This window comes from Protopterus annectens, chromosome 10.part0, assembly GCF_019279795.1.
Source record: "Protopterus annectens isolate FY-2018-M chromosome 10.part0, PAN1.0, whole genome shotgun sequence".
Classification (NCBI taxonomy): domain Eukaryota; kingdom Metazoa; phylum Chordata; order Ceratodontiformes; family Protopteridae; genus Protopterus; species Protopterus annectens.
Genome location: NC_056744.1, coordinates 1,839,071,186 through 1,839,085,412, shown reverse-complemented (window position 1 = coordinate 1,839,085,412; position 14,227 = coordinate 1,839,071,186). Strand labels below are relative to the sequence as shown.

Genomic DNA, 14,227 nt, shown 5'->3' with positions numbered 1-14,227 from the left:
GCCTTTGCTTCTATCTGGAACTGCAAAATTATACCAGAAAAGGTAGTAATCCATCAATCATCCGTTCTTCCAGAAATTAATGATAGGGGCTTGGAGGGTGGAGAGCTGAGGGGTCCAGGGAAGTAAATACTCTGGGAAGAAATAGCCAGGGAATTGTTATGGGCTTGTATAGGCCTTAGGGCCTAGTAGAAACCTATGAACCTATGAAAATGTACACAGATGAAACGTTATGGCAAGCACATAACTTCATCCGATGTTATCAATTTTCATTCTATCCTCAACCTGTGGGACAGAGTCCCCAGCTACCTTATATCCTGGGTGGACACAAGGAAGGAGTCTAGAAGCCAGAAGTCTAAACCTCAAGATGCACGCCCTCGAAGCCCTCCTCAGTATGGAGAACATCGATGTCTGTGCAGTGACTGAAACCTGGTTCAAGGCTCCTGAGAGCACCCCAGCACTATCAGGTTTTACCTCATATCATGCTTTCCGGCCCCAAAACTTGGACCGAACCACAAAAGGAGGGGGAGTATCCATATTCAAAGATACCCACACCTCCGGGTTAGTGGCAACGCACGAAGCATCGGAGACCATCCAGGTGCAACTAACCATAGGCAAAACTGCCTTAGCATGCTACAGACCACCCTCTCAAACTCAGGAACCCCACACAGCCTTCCTGAAGACACTGGAGAGTATATGAAGGTCTCTCCAAATACCATCATATTGGGAGACTTCAACTACCCAAACAGACTGGGAACATTACTCAAGCCCCAACACCCTAGCCCAAAGGTTCCTAGAATTCATAAACTCAAATGCGATGGAACAACTAGTCACCATTCCCACAAGAGGAGACAATATACTAGACCTGATCATCACAAACATGGGGACAAAATGCTCCACACCGGAAGTATATCCCTCATTGGTAAGATCAGACCATAAATTAATCTCACTGGAAATCCACATCCCGCCCCCACCCCCTGCACAAAAAACCACAGTGAAGAACTTCTCAAAAGCCAACTTCACACTTCTTAAGACTGAAGTGGTATCCTTCAAGGTCCCTGGGCTAGTGGAAACCACAGCCCACACTGCTGAATCCTTTACAAATGCCTTCTATGGGCACCTTCAAGAATGCATGGATCATGCAATCCCAAATAAAACCAAGACCCATTCCCCCAAAGGCAAGTGCCCTGTCTGGTGGACCCCAGCCATAAACAAACTTTACAACAGAAGGAGGAAGCTACTACATGACAGAGCAAAATCCCTAAAAGGGAAGGCATCTCTGATCAGTACTAGCAAAAAACTACGATCACTCATAAAATCATCCAAGGCCAACTTTGAGAGAAAAATCGCAAAAGACAATCACAAGGCCTTCTTTAGCTATGTTAGAAACCTGGGTGGAAACTCCCAGATATATTCAGAGTTGGTCCAAAATGACACCAAATACACTGAGCCCACTGACATTGCCAACATTCTGGCAGACAGGTTCAGTGCAAATTTCTCCTCCCCCTCCCCCCCAAAAGGAGAAATAAAGTACAGTTTTGTACCTACCATAAATGTAGATGTCCGAACTGGATAGCATCTGCAGTCATAACAACTGGGTTGTCCTGTCGTCAGGCAGCCCTTCAGTCGGCCGGATTCCAAAGTCCGGGTCCGGCTTCGGCTGATGTCGCACTTCACCCGACGTCATCTCTGCTGGTCTTCGGGTATAAAGGCATCAGCCGACGCCATTTTCCTCAGTGTTTCTTGCCCCAGATGCCAGTAGCCCTCTTGGAGGCTAAAATTTGGATAGATGCCAATGTTTCCAAAAAGATAGAGGTAAACACAAAAATAAGCATGTATGTACATATATACAAACAAATACACCATAAAGACTCCCCACCAGCTAGCTATTAGGAGGGTAAACACCCTAGGAGTACCACAGAGGGAAGGAGGGAGGGTAATCCTGACTGCAGATGCTATCCAGTTCGGACATCTACATTTATGGTAGGTACAAAACTGTACTATGTCCTTCATGGATGCATCTGCAGTCATAACAACTGGGTAGAATACCATAGCCAACTAGGGAGGAGGATAAAACTAGATTATGGTGTGTTTAGGATCCCTTGCAGTACAGCAGTGGCAAACCCTGCTCGGGATCTGGAATATAGAGGCAAATTATAATGCTTGGCAAATGTATGCACGGAGGTCCAAGTAGCCACCTCAATAATGTCTTTGGTTGCCACTCCTCGTAAGAAGGCTGTGGTAGTGGCTGTTGCCCTTGTAGAATGAGGTCTTATGTTCTGTGGAATTGGTTTTCCATGGAAGGAGTAACAGAATCGAATGCAATTTCCTATCCATTTGGAGATTGTCTGTTTGGAAATAGCTTTTCCTTCCCTTCCTGTTGCATAGGCTACAAAAAGTTGGTCAGTCTTTCTGCTACTTTTTGTTCTGTCCAAGTAGTAGCGTAGCTGTCTATGTACATCCAAGGTATGCAGTATTCTTTCCCCTCTATTTTGTGGGTTGGGAAAGAAGGTAGGTAGGTGGATTGCCTGGTTTAAAGACACTCTGGATACCACCTTAGGCATAAATGTAGGATTAGTCCTCATGGACACTCTATCTTGGTGGAAGATTAGGAAGGGTTGCACTGCCATTAAGGCCTGTAGTTCTGAAACCCTCCTTGCTGAAGTAATTGCCAGTAGGAAAGCAGTTTTCCATGACAGGTGTTGTAGGTCTGCTGTTGCTGCTGGTTCAAAGGGTGATAGTGTCAACTTTTCTAGCACAAAGTTTAAGTCCCAAGCTGGTAATGGTGGTTTCCTTGGAGGTTTTAAATTCTTGATTCCTCTGAGGAACTGCCTGAGCAAAGGGTGAAAAACAGGTGGATCAAAGCTGTATTCTGCTGAAATAGCTGATGCATGTATCTTGATGGAGGAGTAGGACAGGCCTGAATGAAGAAGTTCGCCAGATACTCCAGAATGTTAGGCATATCTATGTTTGACACATCTTTTCCTCTTTCAGTACTCCAAATGACAAACCTTTTCCATTTTCCAGCATAGTTCCTTCTTGTTGAAGGTCTGCGTGCTTCAAGAATAATGTCTAACTCTTTGGGAAAGTTCTGGATTAGCTGCTGCTATGTGATGTTCCATGCAGTCAGTTGCAACGTTTTTAGGTTTGGATGTATGATGCTGTAGTTGTTCTGAGTTAACATCAAAGGCATCAGGGGTATTGGCCACATATTGTTCCGAGACATGCTCCTCAGCAGTGGGTACCAGTGTTGTCTTGGCCAGTTTGGAGCCATCAGGATTATCCTTGGTCGTTCTTCCTTGATTTTTAGTAATACTTTGTGTATCAAGGGAAGAGGTGGGAATGCATATGCTGTTAGGCCTTTCCAGCTGAAGGAGAGCGAATCCACTTTCCATGCTAGTGGGTGGAATGTCCTTGTGCAGAATTTTTTGAGCTGGTGATTGAGAGGTGATGCGAATAGATCTATCTGAGGCATTCCCCATTTGTTTGAGATGGTCCTGAAGATGTCCGGGTGCAGCTTCCATTCGTGGGCATCCGATGTGGTTCTGCTTAATATGTCTGCTAGAGTATTTTCTTTTCCCGGTACAAATATTGCCTGTAGCTGGATGTTGTAGCTGAGTGCCAGGGTCCAAAGTCATTCTGCATAGGGGGCATGAATGAGTGCCTCCCTGTTTGTTGATGTACCACATGACTGTGGTGTTGTCTGTCCTTATCATCAACTGGCCCTCTTTGAGAAATGGTCTGAACTTTTGGATTGCCAGTTTTACTGCCAGCATTTCTTTTAGGTTGATGTGCAGGTGAAGTTGATCCTGTGTCCACAATCCTTGCACGCATTTGTCCAGCATGTGGGCCCCCCATCCTAGGTCTGAAGCGTCTGTTGTGATGGTCTGGCTTGCTTGACATCTGCGAAAGGGTAGCCCTGGGTTTGACTGGCATGCCTGAGCCCACCATAGGAACTCCTGTTTTAAGCATGGAATTTGTGGGATTTCTGTTTCTAGGCTGTGTCTGTGTTGGGACCATAAATTCTTTAGGTACCACTGTAGTTTTCTCATATGTAGTCTGGCAAGTGGGACCAAGATTATGCATGATGCCATGAAGCCCAAGGCCTGCAGTACTTTTCTTGCTGTTAACTTGTTCAGTTTTGTTAGTGCCAAGAAGTAAAGAGGGAGTTCTTTTTGTTTTTCTGTAGTTAGGAATGCCATTTGTTTTACTGTGTCCATTTCCGCGCCCAAGAAAGTCCTTGTTTGGGATGGTATCAGCCTTGACTTTTGTAAATTGACTGTGTATCCCAGTGCTTGTAGCAAGTAAATGACCCTTTGTAAATCTGTTGTCAGCTTGCTTTTGTTGTCCCCTTGTAGCAGGCAGTCGTCCAGGTATGGGTAAATTTGAATTCCCTGTAGTCTGCAATGGGCGATTACTGATGCAAGGCATTTTGTGAATACTCTGGGCGCAGTAGATAAGCCAAAGGGCAATGCTGAGAATTGATAGTGCTCTGATCCTGCAAGAAATCTGAGGTATCTTCTGCAGATTGGTCGAATGGGGACGTGCAGGTATGCCTCCTTGAGATCTAGAGTTACCAGCCAACACTCCTTGCCCAGCATGGGAAGAAGTTGCTGTAGGGTCAGCATTTTGAATTTTGGGACAATGATGTATGTATTTAGGGTGGACAGGTCGAGAATTGGTCTCCAACTTTTTTCCTTTCTTGGAACTAGGAATAGTCTGGAGTAGAACCCTTTTCCTTGCTCTGCTGTTGGCACTCTTTCCACAGCTCTCATGTTTGCTAACTGCATTATCTGTTGTAGAGCCTCTGTTTTTTGGATTTGGAGGTAGATTTGGCATTCCTCTTTTGACTGGTAAAGTGTGGAAGTGGAACCGGTAACCTTGATCTATGGTTTGTAAAATCCACTTGTCTTTTGTTATATAGTGCCAGTTCTTTGAAAATAAGGTTAACTTTCCGCCTAGAGGAGCTGCTATTTGTTCCCTGGTAGGCGGATTTAGGGTTAAGTCACTGTGGTTGTGTTGATGTAGTGGCAGTGGTTGTGTCTGTGCCTCTGTTGTTACCTTGCCACTGTCGTCCTCTGTAGGCACCTCCTCTGGATTGGTTTCTGCCTCTGGAACGTCTATTCCTGCCCCTTTGAGATCTTGTGGAGTCAGGAAAGGACCAATTTTGGCAGGCCAGTTCCTGCTAAACCTTGGGGTTGAACCTGCAAGAAATCTTTAACCGTTTGAACAGATTTTGCCTTTTCTTCCATTTTCTTCATAACCTGCTGGGCAGGTGTACCAAACAAACTTGTCTTATCCATAGGAGCATCTAGCAACTTTGCTTTAACATGATCCGGTAAAGCTTGCTCCTTTAGCCATGCATGCCTTCGTATCACTGTGCCAGTCATGGCTGATCTAAATGAAGCCTCCAGTGCATCATAGCCACATTTTAAGGAATGGTTACTAACCTGTTGTATGTTATTTACCATTTCTAATACATATTTCTTATCAAGAGATTCATCAGTGGTTAGCTTTTTAGTTAACTGATCAAGCATAAACTCTTGGTATTGTATCATGTGAAACTGACAGTTTAAAGCTCTAGCTGAGAGAGTAGCTGAAGTGTAGACCTTTTTGCCCCATCTGTCTAATGACCTTGCTTCCCTTTCAGAAGGAATAGGGTTTTTAGCTATGGTCGCGGCTACTGCCTTGGGACCCTGGGATATAGTTTTGGGGTCTGCAAGAGGGGCCTTGTAAAGGTGGTGATGAGTGTCTGGCACCCTGTAAAATCTGTCTGGTTTGGCAGGGGCTGGAGGTAAAGAATCTGGTGCGAGCAGACATCATTGAAAGCATCATCCACCACAGAGAGAACAGGAGGTATAGCTAAGGGCCTGTGCTGTGGAAGGTGCAGAAAGGTCCCAAGTCTTTTTCTGGAGTCTGAAAAATCCTGTTGCTGCCATTGGAACTGCTCTCGCATGGCATGTAAGGTTTCCCCAAAGGAGAATTCTTCTGGTGGGGAAGCAGCTGGAATGAATTCTTCAGCATCAGAGTCTTCAAAATTGGAGAAAGGAGCCTCTGGCTGGTCAGTTATGTCTGATTCATCGGCAGAATCATCAGATGACACTGGCTCAGGGGGCTCTGCCCTAGGTCTCTTCTCTGGGGGCTGAGAGGCCCTGTCTGGGTGAGATTGAGATCCTCTAATTAATGAAATTAAATCTTCTGCCAGAGTAAGCATTTGAGAACTAGAGGAGGGCCTGGTTGTAGGGGGTTTAACAGGCACTGTTTTAGTAGTCTTGGCTGCTTTAGCCCTGGCGAAGGCCTTAATGGACATGGCTGCTGGAGGCCTAGCAGCACCACGTGCTGGGGTAGAGACATCCAAGGGAATGGTGTCTGATAAGTCAGTGGCAACCACCGTAGTGGATAAAATTTCTGAGGCCGATTCAAGTGTGGTAGCAGGGGCCTCAGTTGTAGAGATAGATTCAGCTGTACTTTGATCAGTTTTCTCGGTTTCGGCCGAAACGTGACACTCGCGGTTTGCTTAACCATGGTTTCGCCGAAACCGCGGACCGCGAGTGTCGGTCTTTATCTTTGCGTTTTTTGGCAGATTGGGTAGTCGGAGGATCCGACGGCATAATGTACGCAAAATCAGAACCGAAAAACTGTTCAGCAAACTCCGACCGACGCCTAAGCGTTCGTCGGTTGAAAGAAGCACAGGCCGAACAGGCTGCTACGTCGTGGGCTGGGCCTAAACAAGGCAGACAATAAGAGTGGAAATCTTTATGAGGTATTTGTTTCCCACAGGTTAAACAATTATTAACTTTTTCTGACATCGGCTGAGGCAAGAAAGAGTCCCCAACGGGGTAATTAGCTTTAGAAGTCTTTGAAGTAGTTTTCGGTAGAAGTAATCTCTGGATCCGACCGACCGGCACTTGCGAACAGCTTCTGCTTCGGGCGCCACACGGCAAGAAAGACTGAGGAAAATGGCGTCGGCTGATGCCTTTATACCCGAAGACCAGCAGAGATGACGTCGGGTGAAGTGCGACATCAGCCGAAGCCGGACCCGGACTTTGGAATCCGGCCGACTGAAGGGCTGCCTGACGACAGGACAACCCAGTTGTTATGACTGCAGATGCATCCATGAAGGACATCTATCCCAGCAGAGCGTAGCCTCCCTAACATCTCAGATGCCCAGGTGAGAGCCGCCCTCTCTAAAGCTAAAAACACAGCATCAATGGGACCGGACGGTGTCCCGGGCTGTGTGCTACATGAACTCCAAGAGGAACTAAACCCACACATAAGGCTGCTGTTTAATCTTAGCTTTACTACAGGATACGTACCCAAAGAGTGGCGTACGGCAACAGTGGTCTCACTTCACAAAGGCGGTGCTTCTACGGACCCTGGAAATTACCGCCCCATAAGCTTGACGAGCCTGGTATGCAAAACTATGGAGAGGATCATTATGGAACTCATAAACAAAGACATTGGGGACCTACAGACATTGGATCCTACCCAATTTGGCTTTGTCAAGGGCAGATCCTGCCTTCTGAACTTGGTCGACTTTTTTTGAAACAGTCACTAAGGCCATTGATGAGGGTAAGGCAGTTCACACAGCCTACCTTGACCTTGCAAAAGCCTTTGACAAAATACCCCACTCGGGCATCATAGACAAACTCACCAGCTTAAATGTAAACCCATATGTCACGAGATGGGTTGCAAACTGGCTCAAGGACAGAACCCACAGGGTCAGAGTTGCTGGAGCTATGTCAGACTCCAAGCCAGTCACAAGCGGTGTCCCACAGGGCTCAGTCCTGGGACCCCTTATGTTCGGCATTTATTTTTCCGAGGTACAGGCAAACATAGGAGGATTGTGGCTGACAAAGTTCGCAGATGACTGCAAACTGGGCACCATAACTGATACTCCAGCGGACACAAACATCCTTCAGAGAGGCCTCATAGAAACGGATAATTGGTGCCAGAGCCATGGCCTTAAGCTGAACGCCAAAAAATGTATAGTCATACCCTTTGGGAAAAACAAGGCACCCACAAATTACCACATAGGTGGTAATACGGAAGAGGTAATCAGGGACCTAGGGACCCAGGTTGACAGTAACCTCTCATTTGACACCCGCATTGCCAAAATGGTTAGGAAGACATTCTATATTGCCCACCTTATCATGAAGGGTTTCACATCTAGATCAAGAGAGGTCATTGTGCCCCTGTACTCTTCTCTTATCAGGCCAATGATTGAGTACAATGCCCCATTTGGGATGCATCTTACCCGACACCTGCAGCAGTTGGAAAGACCCCAAAAGTTCCTCACCAAGAGGATAAAGGGTCTTAAGCATATGTCATATGCTGCCCGACTGAAAAAACTCCAGCTCTATTCAGTCGCATACCGCCTACTCAGAGGTGATGTGCCTGATGTACAAGGCCATGTCCAATCCAGAATTAATAGACATGCTCCACCTCAGAAAATCCAAATCCATCAGAGCCACGAGGGCATGAGACTTAAACCTCAACACAGAAATAAATAGGACGTACTGGAGGGGCATCTTTATGTGGTAGTACGCATCCTGAAGTTCTATCGAGCACATCCAGTCATCCTGTTCCAAAAAAGGAAGAATGGACCGAACTGTGACCATCCGGAATTTAGTTTGCCGAAGTGATTTGTTTAAATTGCAGAGATCCAAAAATTGGTCTTCAGTCCCTTATCTTTTTTGGCACTAAAAAGAACTTTGAGCAAATTCCGGATTCTCTCTGGTCTGGTGGGACCTCTTGGATGACTCTTTCTAGCAGCTTTTGTATTTGTAGTGCTGCTCGTTTCCTCGGACTTGGCAGGGAATCTGGGATTTTTTTGCAAGTGGACAAAGGAAGGGAAAATTATATTATTCTATGCACCCATGTATCAGAAGTTATCTACAGCCAAGCTCTCTGAGGCAGGGACCAGTGACCTCAGACTGTCTACAGAGGAAGACAACAGGACCTCCTTTCAGGAGCACTGAAAGGGACCAAAGAAGGAATCTGTATCACTGGCTTTATGGGCCACCCCTGCCATGAGGGTGGAGTCTTTTATTAGAGTTCCCCCCTCTGCCCCTGGGTGAACCATCACCACACAGGTCTTCAAAAGAGCCTTGGGAGTTCCTGAACCACATTTTCCCTCTGCTGTGTTTATTTCTTGAAAGGGGTCTTTGAAGAGTGGAAAAACGTACGCCCACAGCAAAAACAATTTTCCCCCATTTCTCACACCTGTCAATGTGTCTAACTTTAGGGCCAAACAAGGACATGCTGTCAAGAGGAGTATTTGACGAATGAAGAATCAAAAGGTCTCTGCAAAATCAAATACATTCAAATGTGTCTCTTTATGGCAATGCCTGAACCTGCTGCTCTGACTGTTCCTTAGGCTACATGCGAAATCAGCCTCGTGGAGTTAGAAATTGAATTTAGGGTGGCCAACTGACAGATGACAGACTCCTGAACCTCTTCAGAAATGGCTCCTGCTCTTTAGACAAATTCCTCTGTAATTTGATTAAATGTGCCAGGTAGTTCGAGCGTAAGGCAAAGGTCGTTGATGCATAAACTCGTTTCCTAAATCTATCGTCTAAGGATGGACAGAGGAAGTTCTCTGCTATTTCCTTTTTTGTGGCTGCAGCCACGACCATGGCAATCACAGGCAAACCTTTTGTCCCAAATGGGTTATCTGCAGGTAGTGATAATTTTGTCTGGTCTCCGGGGATCGGCTCAATGAAATCAGGGGCCTTCCATGCCCGCCGAGAGATCAACTCAATTAGCTCATCAGTAGGCAGAGTTGCCCAGAAGTAGATGGGTGGGTACCGAAGTCCTGCAGGTACACATCTTCCTCATACAAAGGATTGATGGGCTTCCAGTCATCTCACTGCTTAAGGATTCTAGGAAGTCTTCAAAGGAGACATCAGGAGGTGACCTTGGGGACCCCTTCACCATCACTGAAATATGCATCTTCTGTGATGGATGCTCCAGAAGAATCTATGTACTTCCTCTTGCACTTCTTCCTAGGAACCTCCTTAGTGAAGTGGTCTGGGGAGATATTGGAAGAATAGGGGTCACCCTGCTGGAAAACCTGAGGCTTTGTTATTCACTATCCTGGTGGAGGCAATGGCAGAGATTATGAATGAAAATGTGAGAGTTGGCTGTTCCGAGAAAGAAGGAAAGTACAGTTGTGTACCTACCATAAATGTAGATGTTAGAGTGTATTCACTCTTGCAGTCATTACAATTGGGTTATCCTGCTGGCAGGCTACCCGCAGTCGGCCCGAGTTCCAAAGTCTGGGTCTGGCGTCGGTTGCTGTCGCCTCCTCCCTGACGTCAGTACGCCAGGGGTATAAAAGATGCAGCAGACGCCATTTTCTTCAGTTTTTCTAGCCCCAGATGTCAGGTGCCCTTAAAAAGGTAGGCTAAATTATGCCAATAAGCATGCATACACAAAAAACAACTTTTCCTTCATCTACAAGCAACTACACCACATAGGTTGTATAGAATAGAGAAATACAGTTAAGTCCCAGCAAGGAAAAGGGGGATGGTGGGTGGGTAACCTGGACTGCAACAGTGAATACACTTGAACATCGACATTTATGGTAGGTACACAACTGTACTATGTTCGTGTTTCACTGTTGCAGTCATTACAATTGGGTTGAATCCCAAAGCTAAGGTTGGGAGGCTGGCTAAATAGGATTAGGAGAGGCTATCAGGCCCTGCAAAAAGTACAGTTTTGTACCTACCATAAATGTAGATGTCCGATAGATATGCAACTGCAGTCATAACATATGGGTTGTCCTGCCTCAGGCAGCCCTCGGTCAGCCGAATTCCAAAGTCTGGGTCCGGCGTCGGCTGGTGTCGCCTCCTCTCCGACGTCACAGCGGCTGGAGTATAAAGGCATCGGCCGACGCCATCTTCTTCAGTGTTTCTTGCCCCAGATGCCAGGTGCCCTCCTAGGAAGGCTAAATTTGGTAAATGGATAAAAATAATCCCAAACATGCACAACAGTAATAAACAGATACACCATAGGAATACCCCCAGCTAATGGGAAAAGGGGTAGGGACCCAAAAAGAAGGATACAGAGGGGTAGGAGGGAGGGAAAATCCGACTGCAGTTGCATATCTATCGGACATCTACATTTATGGTAGGTACAAAACTGTACTATGTCCTTCAAGAATGCAACTGCAGTCATAACATATGGGTTGAATACCATAGCCAAGCTGGGGGTGGATGGGACTATGATAAGGATGGTGTAGCTAAAATCCCCTGCAGGACTGCCGAAGCAAAGCCTGCTCGGGATCTAGAATATAAGGGCAGGTTGCAGTGCTTGGTAAATGTATGCACGGAGCTCCATGTAGCAGCCTCTAAAATGTCCTTTGTTGCCACTCCTCTTAGGAAAGCTGTGGAAGTGGCTATAGCTCTGGTGGAATGTGGCCTAATATTGGCTGGCACACCTTTTCCATGGAAAGAATAGCAGAATCTGATGCAATGTCCAATCCATTTTGAAATTGTTTGTTTGGAGATTGCTTTTCCTTGCACTCCAGCAGCATAGGCTACAAACAGTTGGTCAGACTTTCTGGTGGCCTTAGTTCTGTCCAAGTAGTAACGTAGTTGTCTGTGCATGTCCAAAGTATGCAGTAGCTTTTCCCCCCTATTTTGAGGATTGGGGAAGAATGTAGGCAGGTGAATAACCTAATTTAGAGACACCCTGGAAATAACTTTGGGCATGAATGTAGGATTGGTTCTTAGAGAAACTCTGTCTTGATGAAAAATGAGGAAGGGAGGCACTGCCATGAGTGCCTGTATCTCCGAAACTCTTCTTGCAGATGTGACCACCAATAAGAAGGCAGTCTTCCATGAAAGAAATTGCATTTCTGAACTTTCTGCTGGCTCAAAAGGAGGAAGAGTTAATTTTTCCAACACATAATTGAGGTCCCATGCAGGTACTGGCTGTTTTCTGGGAGGTTTGATATTCTTTATTCCTCTTAGAAACTGTCTTAGCAAAGGATGAGAAAACACTGGCTGTGTTGAGACCATAAGTTTTTTAAATACCATTGCAGCTTTCTCATATGAAGTCTTATCAAAGGTATCAGAAGGATGCAAGATGCCATGAACCCCAGGGCCTGCAGGATTTTCCTTGCAGTCAGCTGGGAGAGTTTTGCTAGGCCTTTGAAGTACTCTGGTAAATGCTGCTGTTTTTCCTCTGTGAGGTAGGCCATTTGGTTTTCCGTGTCCAGTTTGACTCCTAAGAAGATAATCTGTTGGGATGGCAGTAGTTTTGACTTCTGAATGTTGACTGTGTATCCCAAGGCCTGCAGTAGATGCATGACATAGTCCAAATTTTCTTTTAAGGTTTGTTTGTTGTCTGCTTGTATGAGGCAGTCGTCCAAGTAGGGGTATATTTGAATCCCCTGCAGTCTGCAGTGTGCCACTACTGATGCCAGGCATTTCGTGAACACTCTGGGCGCAGTAGATAAGCCAAACGGCAATGCTGAGAATTGATAATGCTCGGTCCCTGCAAGAAATCTGAGGTATCTTCTGCAGCTTTGTCTGATTGGAGAGTGACCAGCCAAGACCCCTTGCCCAGCATGGGAAGGAGTTGCTGCAACGTCAGCATTTTGAACTTTGGCACTATGAGAAAAGTGTTTAGAGATGACAAGTCCAGTATGGGTCTCCATTTGTTTTCTTTTCTTGGAACAAGGAACAGCCTTGAATAAAATCCCTGGCCTTGCTCCTGAGGAGGAACCCTTTCTATTGCTTTTATACTTAACAGCTTGGAAACTTGAGAGAGTGCCTCTGCCCTTTGATGATGTGGCAGGTTTGGCATGCCTTGTCTTATTGGTAATGTGTGGAAGTGGAATCTGTAACCTTTGTCTATCAAATCCAGAATCCAGTTGTCCTTGGTTAAGATATGCCAGTTTTGTGAGAATAAGGATAATTTTCCGCCCAAAGGTGCTTCTCTTTGAACCTTTGTAGGCGGAATGAAAGTCAAGTCATTGTGATTGTCCTTGTGGTGCAGCTGAACTGTCTGCACCACTTCTTTGATTTGGAGGTTGCCAGTGGCGGCCCCTGTAAGATCCTCGGTATTGCCCTCTACCTCGGGCACGTCTGCTTTTTCCCCTTTGAAACTTGTCTGAGCCGGGGAAGGACCAATTCTTTGAGGGCCAGTTTCTGCTGAATCTGGGTGGCTGAACCTGAAGGAAATCCTTGACTTCTGTACTGACTTTGCTTTTTCCTCTAAGGATTTCAATACATCTTGTGCATTAGCACCAAAAAGCTTCTGTTTTTCCAAAGGTGCATCCAGTAACTTTACTTTAACATGGTCAGGCAAAGATTGATCCTTTAACCAAGCATGTCTACGTATCACAGCCCCAGTCATAGCTGCCCTACATGAAGCTTCCAGTGCATCATAACCACACTGAAGGAAATGGTTATTAACCTGCTGAGTGTTATGTATATGATCCTGCAATGCCTTTTTATCAATAGGCTCAGGAGAGGCTAATTGTTTCTGTAAATCATCCAGGAGAAAGTCCTGGTACTGAAACATGTGAAAAAGGCAGTTTAGTGACCTCATGGCTAGGGTAGTAGAGGTATATACTTTTTTACCCCATCTCTTCAGGGACCTTGCTTCCGCTGGTAGTGGGTTTTTGGCAGGGAAGGTAGCCACTCCCTTGGGGTCCTGTGAAATAGTTTCTAGATCCACAGAGTGGGCCTTAAAAAGGTGCTTGTGAGTGTCAGGGACCCTATAATATCTGTCCGGCTTGACAGGAGCCGGAGGAAGAGAATCAGGGTTAGCACTGGAGTCAGAGAAAACATCATCCAAAACATCCATAACAGGTGGAATAGCCAAAGGTCTGTGCTGGGGAAGCTTGAGGAAGGTACGAAGCCTTTTCCTGGATTCAGAGAATTCCTGACCCTGCCATTGAAAATGTTCCCTCATGGAATGCAGGACTTCACCAAATGAAAAATCCTCTGGAGGGGAGGCAGAGGGAATTGATTCCTCAGCATCAGAGTCCTCGTAGGCCTGGAAGGATTCTTCTTGGGAATCAGAATGTTCAGAATCCCCAGAGGCTTCATCCGAAGAGAGGTCGTCTGCCTGCTCAGTTCTAGGCCTTTTCTCTGCAGGTGGCCGAGAACCCCTTTCCGGATGAGGCCGAGACCCCCTGATAAGGGAAATAAGATCAGCAGCCAGAGACATGATCTAATAAATCAGAAGGGGCCTGGGCAGTAGGTTTAGGATG

General features: G+C 46.1%; 1 protein-coding gene across 2 annotated transcripts in view; it reads right to left on the bottom strand.

Moving 5' to 3' along the window:
* Window positions 1-14,227, bottom strand: part of PATL2 (PAT1 homolog 2) — an 837,187-nt gene that overhangs the window by 61,882 nt on the left and 761,078 nt on the right. The window lies entirely within an intron of this gene.